The sequence below is a fragment of the Pseudophryne corroboree genome, chromosome 5 (genome assembly GCF_028390025.1).
Source record: "Pseudophryne corroboree isolate aPseCor3 chromosome 5, aPseCor3.hap2, whole genome shotgun sequence".
Classification (NCBI taxonomy): domain Eukaryota; kingdom Metazoa; phylum Chordata; class Amphibia; order Anura; family Myobatrachidae; genus Pseudophryne; species Pseudophryne corroboree.
Genome location: NC_086448.1, coordinates 442866109 through 442887366, shown reverse-complemented (window position 1 = coordinate 442887366; position 21258 = coordinate 442866109). Strand labels below are relative to the sequence as shown.

The window sequence follows — 21258 nt, the reverse complement described above, 5'->3', positions numbered from 1 at the left end:
GATCTCGCTTTTATCAGGAGATCGTCCAAGTACGGGATAATTGTGACTCCCTGCCTGCGCAGGAGCACCATCATTTCCGCCATTACCTTGGTGAAAATCCTCGGGCCGTGGAAAGCTCAAACGGCAACGTCTGAAACTGGTAATGACAGTCCTGTACAGCGAATCTCAGGTACGCCTGGTGAGGGGGGATATATGGGGACATAAAGGTATGCATCCTTCATGTCTAGAGAAACCATAAAATCCCCCCATCCAGGCTGGAGATAACTGCCCGGAGGGATTCCATCTTGAATTTTAACTTTTTCAAGTACAGGTTTAGGGATTTTAGATTCAGAATGGGTCTGACCGAGCCATTCGGTTTCGGGACCACAAACAGAGTTGAATAGTACCCCTTCCCCTGCTGGACTAGGGGAACCTTGATAATCACTTGCTGTTGACACAGTTTTTGAATTGCAGCTAAAACTACTTCCCTCTCTGGGGGAGAGGCTGGTAAAGCCGATTTTAAAAATTGGCGAGGAGGCACCTCTTCGAATTCCAGCTTGTAGCCTTGGGATACAATTTCCATCGCCCAAGGATCCACGTCTGACTGAACCCAGACCTGGCTGAAGAGTCGAAGACATGCCCCCACCGGCGCGGACTCCCGCAGCGGAGCCCCAGCGTCATGCAGTGGATTTAGTAGAAGCCGGGGAGGACTTCTGCTCCTGGGAACTAGCCGTAGCAGGCATTCTTTTCCCTCTACCCTTACCTATGGCGAGGAAGGAAGAGCCCCGACCTCTTCTGGACTTATGCGACCGAAAGGACTGCACCTGATATTGTGGTGTTCTCTTTTGCTGTGGGGGAACATAAGGTAAAAAAGTAGATTTACCCGCAGTAGCTGTGGAAACCAGGTCCGCAAGACCCTCCCCAAATAATACCTCACCCTTGTAAGGCAAAACTTCCATATGTCTCTTTGAGTCGGCATCACCTGTCCATTGGCGGGTCCACAGGGCTCGCCTTGCAGAAATTGCCATGGCGTTGGCTCTTGAACCTAACAGCCCCACGTCTCTCGCAGCGTCTCTCATATATAAGGCTGCGTCTTTAATCTGACCCAAGGTCAATAAAATGCTATCCCTAACTAAGGTATCAATATCAGATGACAAGTTATCTGCCCATGCTGCTACTGCGCTACATACCCAAGCCGACGCTATTGCCGGTCTGAACAAGGCACCCGTATGTGCATAAATTGATTTTAAGGTAGTTTCCTGTCTGCGATCAGCAGAATCCTTGAGGGCTGCCGTGTCTGGAGACGGTAGCGCCACCTTTTTGGACAAGCGCGTCAAAGCCTTGTCCACCCTGGGCGAGGATTCCCACCGTAACCTGTCCTGTGCTGGGAAAGGACACGCCATAAGAATTCTCTTGGGAATCATGCAGTTTCTTGTCTGTAGTTTCGCAAGCCTTTACAAAAAACGCGTTCAACTCATGAGATGGGGGAAAGGTTACCTCAGGTTTCTTTACCTTAAACATGCATACCCTCGTGTCAGGGACAGAGGGGTCATCTGCAATATGCAAAACATCTTTTATTGCAATAATCATATAATGAATACTTTTGGCCACCCTTGGGTGTAACCTCGCATCATCGTAGTCGACACTGGAGTCAGAAACTGTGTCGGTATCAGTGCCTGCTACTTAGGACAGGGGACGTTTCTGAGACCCTGGAGGGCCCTGTGATACAGCCAAAGCCATGGATTGACTCCCTGTTTTTTTCTCTGGACTCTGCTTTGTCCATTCTCTTATGTAATAAAGACATTTGCATTTAAAACATTCCACATATCCAACCAATCAGGTGTCTGCGTCGCCGACGGAGACACCACAATCATCTGCTCTACCTCCTCCTTAGATGAGCCTTCCGCTTCAGACATGCCGACACACACATACCAACATCTCCACACACTCAGGGATGGATGGGTAGAGAGATATATATATATATACACACACACACACACACACACACACACACACACACACACTGCGCCAAATAAATGTGCCCCCCCCCCCCTCTTTTTTGCCCTCTGTACATGTGTTCAGCAGGGGAGAGTCCGGGGAGCCAGCTTCTCTGCAGCGTGCTGTGGAGAAAATGGCGCTAGTTAGTGCTGAGGGATCAAGCTCCGCCCCCTCAATGGCGGGCTTCGGTCCCGCTCAAATCCTTACACTGGCGGGGGGTTTTGCAATATACAGCCTCCGCAGTATATACTTATGCCAGTGTCCCTAGAGGTTTCATAATTGCTGCCCAGGGCACCCCCCCACCACCCCCCCCTGCGCCAGTGCCACCAGTGTGTGTGTAAATGAGAGAGCAATGGCGCGCAGCGTTACCGCTGCGCGGTACCTCGATGAAGATCTGAAGTCTTCTTTCTTCTCATACTCACCCGGCTTCTATCTTCCGGCTCTGTGAGGAGGACGGCGGCGCGGCTGCGGGACGAACCGCGAGGATGAGACCTGCGTTCCAACCCTCTGGAGCCAATTCCAGTAGCCTAAAAAGCAGAGCCTATCATTTAAGAAGGTCTGCTTCTCTCTCAGTCCCACGATGCAGGGAGCCTATTCCCAGCAGTGCTCCCTGAAAATAAAAAAACCTAACAAAAATCTTTTACAGAGAAACTCAGTAGAGCTCCCCTGCAGTGCACCCAGTCTCCTCTGGGCACAGGATCTAACTGAGGTCTGGAGGAGGGGCATAGAGGGAGGAGCCAGTGCACACCCATATAAAGTCTTTAGAGTGCCCATGTCTCCTGCGGAGCTTGTCTATACCCCATGGTCCTTACGGAGTCCCCAGCATCCTCTAGGACGTAAGAGAAACAGACAAAACTGGTCAGACAAATTAGTTAAATCCATTTGATTTAACCAATTTGTCTGAACGACTGTCTTTGTCAGTTTTGCGGCATTTCGGAAGAAATAGTCAAATGTAATTTGCTCCCACACATTACCAGGTTTTCGTTCTAACCAGCGTAAATCTTTAGGTGTATGGGCAGCTCAACCCTCAGGATGTCCAGGATGTTTATGCTGCTTGGGCCATAAAATCTGCAGCAGAAAACAGACCCTGGCCTTGCCACTCCCAGAAATCAGGGCACCCATTTTAAGGAACACTGCCCAGCTCCAGTCACCACACCACGCGCAAAGGCTGAGAATGAAAGGGCACTTCATGCGTCCATGCAGGACACAGAACGGGTCCTGCACACGTGACCCACTATCAGAGATGTATGGAAACCATCAGGATTACGTACATCTTCCGATCAAGGTCACAGTGAGCAAAGTCTAGCTGAGTGTGTACTTTCTTTTCATCTCTTCAACAGAATCAGGTCAGGAATGAGACAGTCTATGCAGGATACACTATTGAGAGTCGTAACATACTAATTATCCAGCCAATAATTTCGACAGTATGTACCCTACTTTAATGGCAATTTGCAGGCTGTGCTAGAAAAAAAAAAAAAAAAACCACATAAGCTAACTGATTGCTATCAACAGCTTCTCCACTGTAGCTTACTCCAAGATTTGATAAATCTACCCCATAGTTTCTAGGTACACCAACCTCCCACAAGGAGAAAGTTGCCCAAAGCAATCAATCACCTGCGATCATTTTTTAGAATGTACTTGTCAATTGGTAACAAAAGATGATTGGCTTATGGGCAACTTCCAATTTTTAGAAAGTTTGATACATTTCCCCGTAAGCCCTCGCTCCTGCATTGCAGCAGATAGCATCAGACCATGCAGCCACAACCAGGAACCAATTGTCATCAGCAGCGTGATCTCTCCTATGCAGGCTGAAAGCAGAGTCTACTTCAGACTGGACCATTTAATCAAATACTGGGTTTAAAGAACTGCTACTGATTCTTCCTTTGGTAGCACCTGCGTCAGAAACAGGGCTGGAAATAAAACGGTTTTAAAGAACAAAAACACCTTTTTTGGGGGGTTTATCCAGGTTTTTCTTTTCCATTGTTTTAACGAGAAAAAAAATTGACTATTGGAAACCTTTGTTTTAGTACTTTCAAAAATTGATTATGTTATAAGCTTTGATTTGATTATTTTACATCTTCTGACAGCAATTTTGTTTTACAGCTTATGACATCTAAATACATTTAGACTAAACATATTAATACATAAAAGGACACTCAGAAAATAAGATTTTACTCACCGGTAAATCTATTTCTCGTAGTCCGTAATGGATGTTGGGGACTCCGTAAGGACCATGGGGAATAGGCGGGCTCCGCAGGAGACAGGGCACTCTAAGAAAGAATTAGGACTACTGGTGTGCACTGGCTCCTCCCTCTATGCCCCTCCTCCAGACCTCAGTTAAGGAAACTGTGCCCGGAAGAGCTGACATTACAAGGAAAGGATTTTGGAATCCAGGGTAAGACTCATACCAGCCACACCAATCACACCGTATTACTCGTGATAAACTTACCCAGTTAACAGTATGAACAACAGAGCATCAGACAACCTGATGCAAACATAACATAACTCTTAGTTAAGCAATAACTATATACAAGTATTGCAGATGAAGTCCGCACTTGGGACGGGCGCCCAGCATCCACTAGGACGTCCGAGAAATAGATTTACCGGTGAGTAAAATCTTTTTTTCTCTAACATCCTAGTGGATGCTGGGGACTCCATAAGGACCATGGGGATTATACCAAAGCTCCCAAACAGGCGGGAGAGTGTGGATGACTCTGCAGCACCGAATGAGCGAACACAAGGTCCTCCCCTCAGCCAGGGTATCAAACTTGTAGAATTTTTCAAACGTGTTTGAACCTGACCAAGTAGCTGCTCTGCAAAGCTGTAATGCACAGACCCCTCGGGTAGCCGCCCAAGAAGAGCCCACCTTCCTTGTGGAATGGGCTTTTACAGATTTTGGATGCTGCAATCCAGCCGCAGAATGAGCCTGCTGAATCGTGCTACAGATCCAGCGAGCAATAGTTTGCTTTGAGCCAGGAGCACCCAGCTTGTTGGATGCATACAGGATAAACAGCGACTCAGTTTTCCTGACTCCAGCCGTCCTGGAAACATACATTTTCAAGGCCCTGACTACGTCCAGTAACTTGGAATCCTCCAAGTCCCTAGTAGCCGCAGGCACCACAATAGGTTGGTTCAAGTGAAAAGCTGATACCACCTTAGGGAGAAACTGGGGACGAGTCCTCAATTCTGCCCTATCCATATGGAAAATTAGATAAGGGCTTTTACACGACAAAGCCGCCAATTCCGACACACGCCTAGCCGAAGCTAAGGCCAATAGCATGAACACTTTCCACGTGAGATATTTTAACTCCACGGTCTTAAGTGGCTCAAACCAGTGAGATTTCAGGAAACTCAACACCACGTTAAGATCCCAAGGTGCCACTGGTGGCACAAAAGGGGGCTGAATATGCAGCACTACCTTTACAAACGTCTGAACCTCAGGAAGAGAAGCCAGTTCCTTTTGAAAAAAAAATGGATAGGGCCAAAATCTGGACCTTTATGGACCCTAATTTTAAGCCCATAGTCACTCCCGACTGTAGGAAGTGAAGGAACCGGCCCAGCTGGAATTCCTCTGTAGGGGCCTTCCTGGTCTCACACCAAGCAACATATTTTCGCCATATACGGTGATAATGTTTTGCTGTTACGTCCTTCCTAGCCTTTATCAGCGTAGGAATAACTTCATCCGGAATGCCTTTTTCCACTAGGATTCGGCGTTCAACCGCCATGCCGTCAAACGCAGCCGCGGTAAGTCTTGGAACAGACAGGGCCCCTGTTGCAACAGATCCTGTCTGAGAGGCAGAGGCCATGGGTCCTCTGTGAGCATTTCTTGCAGTTCCGGGTACCAAGTCCTTCTTGGCCAATCCGGAACAATGAGTATTGTTCTCACTCCTCTTTTTCTTACGATTATCAGCACCTTGGGAATGAGAGGAAGAGGAGGAAACATAGACCGACTGGTACACCCACGGTGTTACTAGTGCGTCCACAGCTATCGCCTGAGGGTCTCTTGACCTGGCGCAATACCCTTGTAGCTTTTTGTTGAGGCGTGACGCCATCATGTCCACCTGTGGCAGTTCCCATCGATTTGTAATCAGTGTGAAGACTTCTTGATGAAGTCCCCAATCTCCCGGGTGGAGGTCGTGCCTGCTGAGGAAGTCTGCTTCCCAGTTGTCCACTCCCGGAATGAACACTGCCGACAGTTCTTGCACGTGATTCTCCGCCCAACGAAGAGTTCTGGTGGCTTCCGCCATCGCCACCCTGCTTCTTGTGCCGCCCTGGCGGTTTACATGAGCCACTGCGGTGATGTTGTCTGACTGAATCAGCACAGGTTGGTTGCGAAGCAGAGACTCCGCCTGACTCAGGGCGTTGTATATGGCCCTTAGTTCCAGGATATTGATGTGCAGACAAGCCTCCTGACTTGACCACAGCCCTTGGAAGTTTCTTCCCTGAGTGACTGCCCCCCATCCTCGGAGGCTTGCATCCGTGGTCACCAGGACCCAGTCCTGTATGCCGAACCTGCGGCCCTCGAGAAGGTGAGCACTCTGCAGCCACCACAGAAGAGACACCCTGGCCCTGGGGGATAGGGTGATCCGTCGATGCATCTGAAGATGTGATCCGGACCACGTGTCCAACAGATCCCACTGAAAGTCCCTTGCATGGAACCTCCCGAAGGGAACGGCTTCGTATGACGCCACCATCTTTCCCAGGACTCGCATGCATTGATGCACTGACATCTGTTTTGGTCTTAAGAGATCTCTGACCAGAGTCACGAGCTCCTGAGCCTTCTCCTCCGGGGGAAACACCTTCTTCTGGTCCGTCTCCAGAATCATGCCCAGGAAGGGCAGTCTCATCGTAGGAATCAGCTGTGACTTTGGAATATTCAGAATCCAACCGTGCTGTTATAGCACCTCCTGAGATAGTGCTACCCCGACCAACAACTGCTCCCTGGACCTCGCCTTTATTAGGAGATCGTCCAAGAACGGGATAATTAAAACTCCCTTTTTTCGAAGGAGTATCATCATTTCGGCCATTACCTTGGTAAATATCCTCGGTGCCGTGGACAGACCAAACGGCAACATCTGGAATTGGTAATGACAATCCTGTACCACAAATCTGAGGTTCTCCTGGTGAGGATGGTAAATGGGGACATGCAAGTAAGCATCCTTGATGTCCAGAGATACCATGTAATCCCCCTCGTCCAGGCTTGCAATAACCGCCCTGAGCGATTCCATCTTGAACTTGAATTTCTTTATGTATGTGTTCAAGGATTTCAAATTTAAAATGGGTCTCACCGAACCGTCCGGTTTCGGTACCACAAACATTGTGGAATAGTAACCCCGTCCTTGTTGAAGGAGGGGCACCTCGACTATCACCTGCTGGGAATACAGCTTGTGAATTGCCTCTAGCACAGCCTCCCTGCCTGAGGGAGTTGTTGGCAAGGCAGATTTGAGGAAACGGCGGGATGGGGGGGGGGGGGGGGAAGACGTCTCGAATTCCAGCTTGTACCCGAGATACTACTTGTAGAATCCAGGGATCCACCTGTGAGCAAGCCCACTGATTGCTGAAGTTTTTGAGCCGGCCCCCCACCGTACCTGGCTCCGCCTGTGGAGCCCCACCGTCATGCGGCGGCCTTGGAGGAAGCGGGGGAGGACTTTTGCTCCTGGGAACTGGCTGTATGCTGCAGCTTTTTCCCCCTACCTATGCCTCTGGGCAGAAAGGACGCACCTTTTCCCCGCTTGCTCTTCTGGGGCCGAAAGGACTGTACCTGATAATACGGTGCTTTCTTTGGCTGTGAGGGAACATGGGGTAAAAATGCTGACTTCCCAGCTGTTGCTGTGGAAACTAGGTCTGAGAGACCATCCCCAAATAACTCATCACCCTTGTAAGGCAAAACCTCCATGTGCCTTTTAGAATCTGCATCCCCTGTCGAGTCCATAACCCTCTCCTGGCAGAAATGGACATTGCACTTATTTTAGATGCCAGCCGGCAAATATCCCTCTGTGCATCTCTCATGTATAAGACTGCGTCTTTTATATGCTCTATTGTTAGCAATATAGTGTCCCTGTCAAGGGTATCAATATTTTCCGACAGGGAATCTGACCACGCAGCTGCAGCACTGCACATCCATGCTGAAGCAATAGCTGGTCTCAGTATAATACCTGTGTGTGTATATACAGACTTCAGTATAGCCTCCTGCTTTCTATCAGCAGGTTCCTTTAGGGCGGCCGTATCCGGAGACGGTAGTGCCACCTTCTTTGACAAGCGTGTGAGCGCTTTATCCACCCTAGGGGGTGTTTCCCAACGTGAACTATCCTCTGGCGGGAAAGGGTCCGCCATTAGTAATCTTTTCGAAATTACCATTTTCTTATCGGGGGAAGCCCACGCTTCTTCACACACTTCATTTAACTCCTCAGATGGGGGAAAAACCACTGGTAGTTTTTTCTCCCCAAACATAATACCCTTTTTTGTGGTACCTGGGGTAAGATCAGAAATGTGCAACACATTTTTCATTGCCTCAATCATGTAACGTGTGGCCCTATTGGACATTACATTAGTCTTCTCGTCGTCGACACTGGTATCAGTATCTGTGTCGACATCTGTGTCTGCCATCTGAGGTAGCGGGCGTTTTAGAGCCCCTGATGGCCTTTGAGACGATTGGGCAGGCACGAGCTGAGAAGCTGGCTGTCCCATATTTGGTATGTCGTCAAACTTTTTATGCAAGGAGTTGACACTTTCACGTAATTCCTTCCACTCAGGTGTCACATCACATTTATCGGCATCTGCTCCGCCTCCACATAAGCCTCCTCATCAAACATGTCGACACAGCCGTACCGACACACCGCACACACACAGGGAATGCTCTGACTGAGGACAGGACCCCACAAAGCCCTTTGGGGAGACAGAGAGAGAGTATGCCAGCACACACCAGAGCGCTATAATAATACAGGGATTAACTGAATTATTTCCCCTTATAGCTGCTATATAAGTTATACTGCGCCTAAATTTAGTGCCCCCCCTCTCTTTTTTACCCTTTGTAGCTTGATACTGCAGGGGAGAGCCTGGGAGCGATCCTTCCAGCGGAGCTGTGAGGGAGAAATGGCGCCAGTGTGCTGAGGAAGAGATAGCCCCGCCCCTTTTTCGGCGGACTTCTCCCGCTTTTTTCAGGAATTCTGGCAGGGGTAATTTATCACATATATAGCCTCTGGGACTATATATTGTGATGATTTGCCAGCCAAGGTGTTTATATTGCTGCTCAGGGCGCCCCCCCCCCCCCCAGCGCCCTGCACCCATCAGTGACCGGAGTGTGAGGTGTGCATGAGGAGCAATGGCGCACAGCTGCAGTGCTGTGCGCTACCTTGTTGAAGACCGAGGTCTTCTGCCGCCAATTTTCCGGACCACTTCTTGCTTCTGGCTCTGTAAGGGGGACGGCGGCGCGGCTCCGGGACCGAACGATCGAGGTCGGGTCCTGTGTTCGATACCTCTGGAGCTAATGGTGTCCAGTAGCCTAAGAAGCCCAAGCTACCACCAGTTAGGTAGGTTCGCTTCTTCTCCCCTTAGTCCCTCGCTGCAGTGAGTCTGTTGCCAGCAGATCTCACTGTAAAATAAAAAACCTAAAATATACTTTCTTTCTAGCTCAGGAGAGCCCCTAGTGTGCATCCAGCTCAGCCGGGCACAAGATTCTAACTGAGGTCTGGAGGAGGGTCATAGTGGGAGGAGCCAGTGCACACCAGGTAGTCCTAAAGCTTTCTTTAGTTGTGCCCAGTCTCCTGCGGAGCCGCTATTCCCCATGGTCCTTACGGAGTCCCAGCATCCACTTAGGACGTCAGAGAAATAGTATCCTTGTCCAAGGTATCCAGTTCCTCAGACAGAGTATCTGTCCATGCTGCTACAGCACTACACATCCAGGCAGACGCAATTTCCAGCTTCAGTAGGGTACCTGAATGTGTATAAACAGACTTCAGGATACCTTCCTGCTTCCTATCCACAGGATCCTTTACGGAGGCCGTATCCTGTGACAGCAGGGCCACCTTCTTAGATAAGCGTGTCAAAGCTTTGTCTACCCTAGGGGAGGATTCCCAGCGTATCCTGTCCGTTGGCGGGAAAGGAAGGATACGCCATAAGTAAACGTTTGGAAATCTGCACTTTCCTATCAGGAGAATCCCAAGCTTTTTCACATAACTCATTTAACTCATGTGAAGGGGGAAAAGACACTTCTTGCCTTTTTTCCCCAAACATATAAACCCTCTCGTCAGGGACAGGGTTTTCCTCTGAGATGTGTAATACATCCTATTTATTGCTATAATCATGTAGCGGATGGCTTTAGCCATTTTAGGCTGCAACTTTGCATCATCGCCATCGACACTGGAGTCAGAATCCATGTTGATATCTGTGTCAACAATTTGGGATAGTGGGCGCTTCCGAGATCCTGACGGCCTCTGCGCTGTAGGATCAGGCATGGGTTGAGACCCTGACTGTCCCAAGGCTTCAGCTTTATCCAACCTTTTATGCAAGGAGTTTACATTATCATTTAACACCTTCCACATATCCATCCAATCAGGTGTCGGCGCCGTCGGCGGAGACACCACATTCATCTGCACCTGATCTACTTCCACATAACCTTCCCGTCAAACATGTCGACACAATCGTACCGACACACCACACACACAGGGGATGCTCTATTTGAGGACAGAACCCCCACAAGGCCTTTTGGAGAGACAGAGAGAGAGTATGCCAGCACACACCCCAGCGCTATATAACCCAGGAATTACACAGTAACTTCGTGTTTACCCAGTAGCTGCTGTATTTGTGATTTTTGCGCTAAATTATGTGCCCCCCCTCTCTTTTTACCCTCTTTCTACCGTGATTCTGCAGGGGAGAGCCTGGGGATCTTGCTCTCAGCGGAGCGAAAATGGCGCTGTGAGTACTGAGGAAGAAGCCCCGGCCCCTCAGCGGCAGGCTTCTGTCCCATGATTTTGTTTAAAAATCATGGCGGGGGCTCATGCATATATACAGTGCCCAACTGTATATATGCCCTTTTATGCCAGGAGGTACTCAATTGCTGCCCAGGGCACCCCCCCGCGCCCTGCACCCTACAGTGACCGGAGTGTGTGGGTGTAATGTGGGAGCAATGGCGCACAGCTGCAGTGCTGTGCACTACCTCAGATAAAGACAGGAGTCTTCTGCCGCCGATTTTGACGTCTTCTTGCTTCTCTCGCCGGTTTCTGTCTTCTTTCTCTGCGAGGGGGATGGCGGCGCGGCTCCGGGAACGGACGACCAAGGGTGAGTACCTGTGTTCGATCCCTCTGGAGCTAATGGTGTCCAGTAGCGTAAGAAGCACAACCTATCCGCAGTTAGTAGGTTTGCTTCTCTCCCCTCAGTCCCACGTAGCAGAGAGTCTGTTGCCAGCAGATCTCTCTGAAAATTAAAAAATCCTAACAAAATACTTTATTAGCAAACTCAGGAGAGCTCACTAAAATGCACCGAGCTCCGTCCGGGCACAGATTCTAACTGAGGTCTGGAGGAGGGGCATAGAGGGAGGAGCCAGTGCACACCAGTACTCCTAATTCTTTCTTAGAGTACCCTGTCTCCTGCGGAGCCCGTCTATTCCCCATGGTCCTTACGGAGTCCCCAGCATCCACTAGGACATTAGAGAAATAGATGACACTAAAAATAAGAACACGCTAATGTTAAGCCTTAGTCCTACTTAAATTAACTAATACAAAATGCAAAAGCACTTTTCAGAAGAACACACACAAAAAGGAGTTAAGCATTAGCACTGGCCATAACACTGGCATTAAACATTTAGAATAAATTAAAAAACACTTTTTTATAGTATAATAGGTTGGGGGTTTTGGGTTTGTTTTTATTAAGAAGTCACGGTGCAGTGCCTGTAGTCACAGCAGAATTTTATTTATTTTTAATAAAAAAAATAAAAAAATAAGAATTTACTTACCGATAATTCTATTTCTCATAGTCCGTAGTGGATGCTGGGAACTCCGTAAGGACCATGGGGAATAGCGGCTCCGCAGGAGACTGGGCACAAAAGTAAAAGCTTTATGACTAGCTGGTGTGCACTGGCTCCTCCCCCTATGACCCTCCTCCAAGCCTCAGTTAGGATACTGTGCCCGGACGAGCGTACATAATAAGGAAGGATCTTGAATCCCGGGTAAGACTCATACCAGCCACACCAATCACACCGTACAACTTGTGATCTGAACCCAGTTAACAGTATGATAAACGTAGGAGCCTCTGAAAAGATGGCTCACAAGAATAAACAACCCGATTTTTGTAACAATAACTATATACAAGTATTGTAGACAATCCGCACTTGGGATGGGCGCCCAGCATCCACTACGGACTATGAGAAATAGAATTATCGGTAAGTAAATTCTTATTTTCTCTGACGTCCTAGTGGATGCTGGGAACTCCGTAAGGACCATGGGGATTATACCAAAGCTCCCAAACGGGCGGGAGAGTGCGGATGACTCTGCAGCACCGAATGAGAGAACTCCAGGTCCTCCTCAGCCAGGGTATCGAATTTGTAAAATTTAGCAAACGTGTTTGCCCCTGACCAAGTAGCTGCTCGGCAAAGTTGTAAAGCCGAGACCCCTCGGGCAGCCGCCCAAGATGAGCCCACCTTCCTTGTGGAATGGGCTTTTACAGATTTTGGCTGTGGCAGGCCTGCCACAGAATGTGCAAGCTGAATCGTACTGCAAATCCAACGAGCAATCGTCTGCTTAGAAGCAGGAGCACCCAGCTTGTTGGGTGCATACAGGATAAACAGCGAGTCAGATTTTCTGACTCCAGCCGTCCTGGAAACATATTTTCAGGGCCCTGACTACGTCCAGCAACTTGGAGTCCTCCAAGTCCCTAGTAGCCGCAGGCACCACAATAGGCTGGTTCATGTGAAACGCTGAAACCACCTTAGGGAGAAGTTGAGGGCGAGTCCTCAGTTCTGCCCTGTCTGAATGAAAAATTAGGTAAGGGCTTTTATATGATAAAGCCGCCAATTCTGAGACACGCCTGGCTGAAGCCAGGGCTAACAGCATGACCACTTTCCATGTGAGATATTTTAATTCCACAGTGGTGAGTGGTTCAAACCAATGTGACTTTAGGAGACTCAACACTACATTGAGATCCCAAGGTGCCACTGGAGGCACAAAAGGAGGCTGTATATGCAGTACCCCTTTGACAAACGTCTGAACTTCAGGCACTGAAGCCAGTTCTTTTTGGAAGAATATTGACAGGGCCGAAATTTGAACCTTAATGGACCCTAATTTTAGGCCCATAGATAGTCCTGTTTGCAGGAAATGCAGGAAACGACCCAGTTGAAATTCCTCTGTAGGGGCCTTCTTGGCCTTAAACCACGCAACATATTTTCGCCAAATGCGGTGATAATGTTTCGCGGTTACATCCTTCCTGGCCTTGATCAGGGTAGCTATGACTTCATCTGGAATGCCTTTTTCCTTCAGGATCCGGCGTTCAACCTCCATGCCGTCAAACGCAGCCGCGGTAAGTCTTGGAACAGACAAGGTCCCTGCTGGAGCAGGTCCTTTCTTAGAGGCAGAGTCCACGGGTCCTCCGTGAGCATCTCTTGAAGTTCCGGGTACCAAGTCCTCCTTGGCCAATCCGGAGCCACGAGTATAGTTCTTACTCCTCTCCTTCTTATGATTCTCAGTACTTTGGGTATGAGAGGCAGAGGAGGGAACACATACACTGACTGGTACACCCACGGTGTTACCAGAGCGTCCACCGCTATCGCCTGAGGGTCCCTTGACCTGGCGCAATATCTGTCTAGTTTCTTGTTGAGACGAGACGCCATCATGTCCACCTTTGGTTTTTCCCAACGGTTTACAATCACGTGGAAGACTTCTGGGTGAAGTCCCCACTCCCCCGGGTGGAGGTCGTGTCTGCTGAGGAAGTCTGCTTCCCAGTTGTCCACTCCCGGAATGAACACCGCTGACAGTGCTGTCACATAATTTTCCGCCCAGCGAAGAATTCTTGCAGCTTCTGCCATTGCCCTCCTGCTTCTTGTGCCGCCCTGTCTGTTTACGTGGGCGACTGCCGTGATGTTGTCCGATTGGATCAATACCGACTGACCCTGAAGCAGAGGCCTTGCTTGACTTAGGGCATTGTAAATTGCCCTTAGTTCCAGGATATTTATGTGAAGAGACGTTTCCATGCTTGACCACAAGCCCTGGAAATTTCTTCCCTGTGTGACTGCTCCCCAGCCTCTCAGGCTGGCATCCGTGGTCACCAGAATCCAGTCCTGAATGCCGAATCTGTGTTGTTGGAATCAGCTGCGATTTTGGAATATTTAGAATCCACCCGTGCTGACGTAGCACTACCTGAGATAGTGCTACTCCGACCTCTAACTGTTCCCTGGACCTTGCCCTTATCAGGAGATCGTCCAAGTAAGGGATAATTAAGACGCCTTTTCTTCGAAGAAGAATCATCATTTCGGACATTACCTTGGTAAAGACCCGTGGTGCCGTGGACAATCCAAACGGCAGCGTCTGAAACTGATAATGACAGTTTTGTACCACAAACCTGAGGTACCCTTGGTGAGAAGGGTAGATTGGGACATGGAGATAAGCATCTTTGATGTCCAGAGACACCATATAGTCCCCTTCTTCCAGGTTCGCTATCACTGCTCTGAGTGACTCCATCTTGAATTTGAACCTTTTTATGTAAGTGTTCAATGATTTCAGATTTAAAATCGGTCTCACCGAGCCGTCCGGCTTCGGTACCACAAACAGCGTGGAATAATACCCCTTTCCCTGTTGTAGGAGGGGTACCTTGATTATCACCTGCTGGGAATACAGCTTGTGAATAGCTTCCAATACTGCCTCCCTGTCGGAGGGAGACGTTGGTAGAGCAGACTTCAGGAACCGGCGAGGGGGAGACGTCTCGAATTCCAATTTGTACCCCTGTGATACTACCTGCAGGATCCAGGGGTCCACTTGCGAGTGAGCCCACTGCGCGTTGAAATTTTTGAGACGGGCCCCCACCGTGCCTGAGTCCGCTTGTAAAGCCCCAGCGTCATGCTGAAGACTTGGCAGAAGCAGGGGAGGGCTTCTGATCCTGGGAAGAGGCTGCCTGCTGCAGTCTTTTTCCCCTTCCTCTGCCCCGGGGCAGAAATGAGTGGCATTTTGCCCGCTTGCCCTTATGGGGACGAAAGGACTGAGTTTGAAAAGACGGTGTCTTTTTCTGCTGAGAGGTGACCTGGGGTAAAAAGGTGGATTTCCCAGCCGTCGCCGTGGCCACCAGGTCCGATAGACCGACCCCAAATAACTCCTCCCCTTTATACGGCAAAACTTCCATATGCCGTTTGGAATCCGCATCACCTGACCACTGTCGTGTCCATAAACTTCTTCTGGCAGAAATGGACAGCGCACTTACTCTTGATGCCAGGGTGCAAATATCCCTCTGTGCATCTCGCATATATAGTAATGCAACCTTTAAATGCTCTATAGTCAATAATATACTGTCCCTATCCAGGGTATCAATATTTTCAGTCAGGGAATCCGACCAAGCCACTCCAGCGCTGCACATCCAGGCTGAGGCGATTGCTGGTCGTAGTATAACACCAGTATGTGTGTATATACCCTTTAGGATATTTTTCAGCTTTCTATCAGCTGGTTCCTTGAGGGCGGCCGTATCAGGAGACGGCAACGCCACTTGTTTTGATAAGCGTGTGAGCGCCTTATCTACCCCAGGGGGTGTTTCCCAACGCGCCCTAATCTCTGGCGGGAAAGGGTATAATGCCAATAATTTATTAGAAATCAGCAGTTTTTTATCGGGGGAAACCCACGCTTTGTCACACACCTCATTTAATTCATCCGATTCAGGAAAAACTATGGGTAGTTTTTTCACACCCCACATAATACCCCTTTTTGTGGTACTTGTAGTATCAGAAATGTTCAAAGCCTCCTTCATTGCCGTGATCATGTAACGTGTGGCCCTACTGGACATTACGTTTGTCTCGTCACCGTCGACACTGGAGTCAGTATCCGTGTCTGGGTCTGTGTCGACCATCTGAGGTAACGGGCGCTTTAGAGCCCCTGACGGTGTTTGAGACGCCTGGACAGGCACTAACTGATTTGCCGGCTGTCTCATGTCGTCAACAGTTTTTTGCAAAGTGCTGACACTGTCACGTAATTCCTTCCATACGACCATCCAGTCAGGTGTCGACTCCCTAGGGGGTGACATCACTATTACAGGCAATTGCTCCGCCTCCACATCATTTTCCTCCTCATACATGTCGACACAATCGTACCGACACAGCACACACACAGGGAATGCTCTGATAGAGGACAGGACCCCACGAGTCCTTTGGGGAGACAGAGGGAGAGTTTGCCAGCAACACACCAGAGCGCTATATATATATACAGGGATAACCTTATATAAGTGTTTCTCCCTTCTATAGCTGCTGTATTTGTATTATCTGCCAATTAGTGCCCCCCCTCTCTTGTTTTACCCTGATTCTGTAGCAGGACTGCAGGGGAGAGTCAGGGAGCCGTCCTTCCAGCGGAGCTGTGAGGGAAAATGGCGCTTGTGTGCTGAGGAGATAGGCTCCGCCCCCTTTTCGGCTGCCTTTTCTCCCGCTTTTTTTTTTTTGGAAAACTGGCAGGGGTTAAATGCATCCATATAGCCCAGGAGCTATATGTGATGCATTTCTTTAGCCATATAAGGTTTAAAACGTGTTTTATTGCGTCTCAGGGCGCTCCCCCCCAGCGCCCTGCACCCTCAGTGACCGGAGTGTGAAGTGTGCTGAGAGCAATGGCGCACAGCTGCAGTGCTGTGCGCTACCTTATTGAAGACAGGAACGTCTTCTGCCGCCGATTTTTCCCGGACCTCTTCGCTCTTCTGGCTCTGTAAGGGGGCCGGCGGCGCGGCTCCGGGACCCATCCAAGCTGAGCCTGTGATCGCCCTCTGGAGCTAATGTCCAGTAGCCAAGAAGCCCAATCCACTCTGCATGCAGGTGAGTTCGCTTCTTCTCCCCTTAGTCCCACGATGCAGTGAGCCTGTTGCCAGCAGGTCTCACTGAAAATAAAAAACCTATTTAAACTTTTACTCTAAGCAGCTCAGGAGAGCTACCTAGCATGCACCCTTCTCGGCCGGGCACAAAAATCTAACTAACTGAGGCTTGGAGGAGGGTCATAGGGGGAGGAGCCAGTGCACACCAGCTAGTCATAAAGCTTTTACTTTTGTGCCCAGTCTCCTGCGGAGCCGCTATTCCCCATGGTCCTTACGGAGTTCCCAGCATCCACTAGGACGTCAGAGAAAATTGGGTTAAACCAGCCAACCCTGGTCAGAAAGAATTTTGCTTTTACCATAAAGTATTGGAGTTCCATTGAAATGCTCATGAAGAACATCACGCCTCAAGGAGGCTTTAAGGACAGGATTTAAATGCAGTCTGAAAACAGACAAACAAGGTTTGCCTTTCAACGCCTGTGTGTACAGATCCTTGTGCTCATGGCATATCTAACACTATGCTCATTTAACTTTAATTAAAAAAAAAAAAAACACAGCACCTAGATTTATCAATTAACACTAAACAGCCACAGCGAAACCAACTCAGGATGCAAAAGCAATCCAGTCAGTGTGAGTAACTCATCTCCACGGATGCTCATAGAATAGTCCGCGTACCAAACATCCGTAAAAGGTACAGGCACCAGCCATTGGGGCAGTGCAGAAAGACAGCCTCCTACCCTTACTACAGCAGCAGCACAAGGCGCAGCTCTTACCTCTCTAACGCACGGCAGTCACCGGCTACGACAACCGCCTGCTCACTCACTCACTCACAGATGCTGCTGCCTGAGGACGCAAACACGATGCCAGAATCAACGGTAGCACTGGAAACACGCTCGACTTCCGGTGTAACCACATAGACCGGAGGTTACACGCTGGTAAAGAGGCGGTGTTCGGGTCTACTCCTGTACCGGAAGCGGTAAAACGGCCATGGTTAGTCATGGCAGGGTTGATTCTATATCGGAGTGGGAGTCTGGAGAAGGGACCTTCTGACGTACCTAGGGGAGGAGACCCGTCACCAGGGGGAGGAGCTACGGCCGAACAAGGTACCCGAAAAGTACGCTCGCCACGCTTCGGGCACGGTGGCGTGGATACTAGAGCAACTGTCCCGCTGGCGTAGCTCCTCCCCCTTGTGTCGTGGCTCCTCCCCCTGACGGAAAAGGTCCATTAGGCCACTTGGATCTAGCCTCAACCGTCATTGGCAGCTGCTAGGCAGACCCATTTAGTAATAATTTAAACGTTTTCAAAGTTCAGATCTGGTGGGTTTTTGAGATGGTGAACTGTGTTATAATTCATTTCCCATTGGGGAAAAACTTTCTACATGCCTCGCCTAATATTCAGTCCAAGGAGGATTACGTATGATCGAACTGCCCACTCACTACTGTGTGCAGTTCCACTACTGTTAACAGTAGCAGCTGTCTACATACTAGCCCATCTGGATAACGGAACAACAAAACAGTAATTTCAACATCAGCAGATGTGTGTGCGCCTGAACGGAGCAACACGAATTGCTGTCGGGCGCCATCTAGTGGGTGGAGGCATGCAAAACACTTGAATCCCGCTCCCACAGTGGTGAGGAGCAGCATTAGCCTTTTATTATATAGGATGACTACATGGAACATACTGATGAATCAGGAAGTCTATGAGGACTCGTATATCAACTATATCCATTATGACTTCTTCAGACCTCTAGCTCCAATAACGTTCTGATCCTTGTGATTATAAACTGTGTTTCCCTTACATATAACAGCGTTTCTCTTACGTCCTAGAGGATGCTGGGGTCCACATTAGTACCATGGGGTATAGACGGGTCCACCAGGAGCCATTGGCACTTTAAGAGTTTGAGAGTGTGGGCTGGTTCCTCCCTCTATGCCCCTCCTACCAGACTTAGTTTAGAAAATGTGGCCGAAGGAGCCGGTCACAGCTAGTGGAGCTCTACTCACCTTTTCTGGAAAAGTTTAACTTTAGAGTTTTTTATTTTACAAGGAGGCTGCTGGCAACAACCTCCCTGCAGCGTGGGACTAAGGGTGGGAGCAGTGTCCGCCCTGCGGGGTCTGAGCCACTGTCTCCGCTGACTGGACACTGAGCTCCAGAGAGGTCTGATCGTTCTCCGCCACAGGGGGCCGCTTGCCCCAGCAGCATGCCGCCAACCCTTTACAGAGCTGAAGAAGTGGTGAATGAGACACCGACCCCCCCTAGCAAGCGGGGGGCCGGTGTGAAGATGGCGGAAGCGGGGAGGGAGCGCAGTATTAACTGCTCTCCTGAGAAGGCTCAGCGGTACAAGGTGTGGCGCTGTGAGGGGCGTCCTGGGCCAGCGCTTACCCCCTACACTGGTCCAGAAGCCTGTCAGGGGTCCTTGGATCTCAGCCAGCACAATTATCTTAGGCCACTATATTCCATGAAGAGCGGGAAGACAGCGTCATTAAGGGGGCGAAGCTTCTCCTCAGAGCATACCCAGTAGCGTTTCATCGCCATTTTCCTGCCTGCACAGCACTGAGAAGGAGAACATGTCCCTCCACAGCAACTCCAGCTATCTGTACACGGTACCAGGGGGTTGTAGAAGGGGGGGAGGCTGTAATACGACTGTGTGTCCTATTAAGGTGCACAGTCAGTGCTGACAAGGGGTCTCCCTTTGATAAAAGCGCTGTGTGTGGGTTGGTTCCAATCTCTGTGTCTCTCTTGCCATTCTTAGGGGGGAAACTCTGTCTACCCTCGTGTGTGTGTGTGTGTGTGTGTGTGTGTGTGTGTGTGTGTGTGTGTGTGTGTGTGTGTGTGTGGTGTTTAGTGGTCTCCTTTAGCTATGTCCAGGGACACTGTGTCATATGCTGCAGAGGATTTATCCTCCCAGGATTATCCCTTTCTATGTAATCAGGATAGCACTGGTTTAACGCTAAATACCCCCACAAACGTGCGCTTGTGCATGTCACACAAGACGACATGGATAATGATTCTGATACCACAGACGGTGATGGGGATGTGCTGCAGGGGTCCGCATCTCTTGCAAAGGGGGTGCAGTTGTTGATAGAGGCTATCAGGGATGTGTTGAATGTTAATGATACCACACCTGAGCAGGTTGAGGAGGCTTTTTTCAATTAAAATAAAAAAGCCTCGCTAACCTTCCCTGCTTCAAAGGAATTGAATGCTGTATTTGAGAAAGCATGGGAAAACCCTGAGAAAAAATTCCAGGTCCCTAAAAGGGTCCAGGTGGCGTTTCCTTTCCCTGAGGAGTATAGGAAAAAATGGGAAAACCCGCAGATTATTGACGCATCTGTGTCCAGACTCTCAAAGAAGGTGGTGTTGCCTGTTCCAGGATCTACCGCCTTAAAGGAGCCGGCTGATAGGAAAATTGATAACACACTTAAATCAATGGGGGTAATTCCAAGTTGATCGCAGCAGGAATTTTGTTAGCAGTTGGGCAAAACCATGTGCACTGCAGGGGAGGCAGATATAACATGTGCAGAAAGAGTTAGATTTGGGTGTGTTATTTTGTTTCTGTGCAGGGTAAATACTGGCTGCTTTATTTTTACACTGCAATTTAGATTGCAGATTGAACTCACCACACCCAAATCTATCTCTCTCTGCAAATGTTATATCTGCCCCCCCTGCAGTGCACATGGTTTTGCCCAACTGCTAAAAAATTTCCTGCTGCGATCAACTTGGAATTACCCCCAATGTACACTACTTCAGGGGCCATATTACGTCCCACTATTGCTTCGGCGTGGATTGCAAAGGCAATAGTAAAGTGGTCGGTTACCTTACTTGAGGATTTGGATACGATGGATAGGGATGACGTTGCATTGTATTTACGCAAGATATATGACTCTGCAGGTTTATGGTAGAATCCAGGAAACACCTGGGTTCCATAGCTGCGGGAATCTCTTCCATGGCTGTTTCAGCTCATCGAATACTGTGGCTGCGCCAGTGGTCAGCTGACGCGGAATCCAGAAAAAAGTGTGGAGTCCATACTCTATACAGGTCAGGCTCTCTTTAGGGAAATCTCTAGACGCGTGGATATCCACGGCTACAACGGGTAAGTCTCCGTTTCTTCCCTCAGCAGCACCTGCTCCGAAGAAATCTTTCTCTTCATCTGCAACGCAGTCCTTTCGGCCTAACAAGCCTAGAAAGGCCAGGACGTCCAATACCTTCTTTAGGGGGGGTCGAGTTAAGTCCAAGAAACATGGCTCTGCAGGTTCACAGGAACAAAAGCCTGCTTCAGGTATGCCAAAGTCCTCCGCATGACGGTGGCCCGCA

The 21258-nt window shown here is 49.3% G+C and overlaps 1 protein-coding gene across 3 annotated transcripts in view; it reads right to left on the bottom strand.

The window, feature by feature from the left end:
- The window catches only part of LOC134927841 (uncharacterized), a 552652-nt gene extending 534570 nt beyond the window's left edge, over positions 1-18082 (bottom strand). For 2 of the 3 annotated variants that reach the window (XM_063922898.1, XM_063922897.1), the window contains exon 1: positions 17724-18082. The gene's annotated coding sequence lies outside the window, so the exon portion shown is untranslated. The remainder of the gene's footprint in view (positions 1-17723) is intronic. The other variant, XM_063922896.1, reaches the window with a different exon arrangement.
- Positions 18083-21258: the final 3176 nt, after the last annotated feature.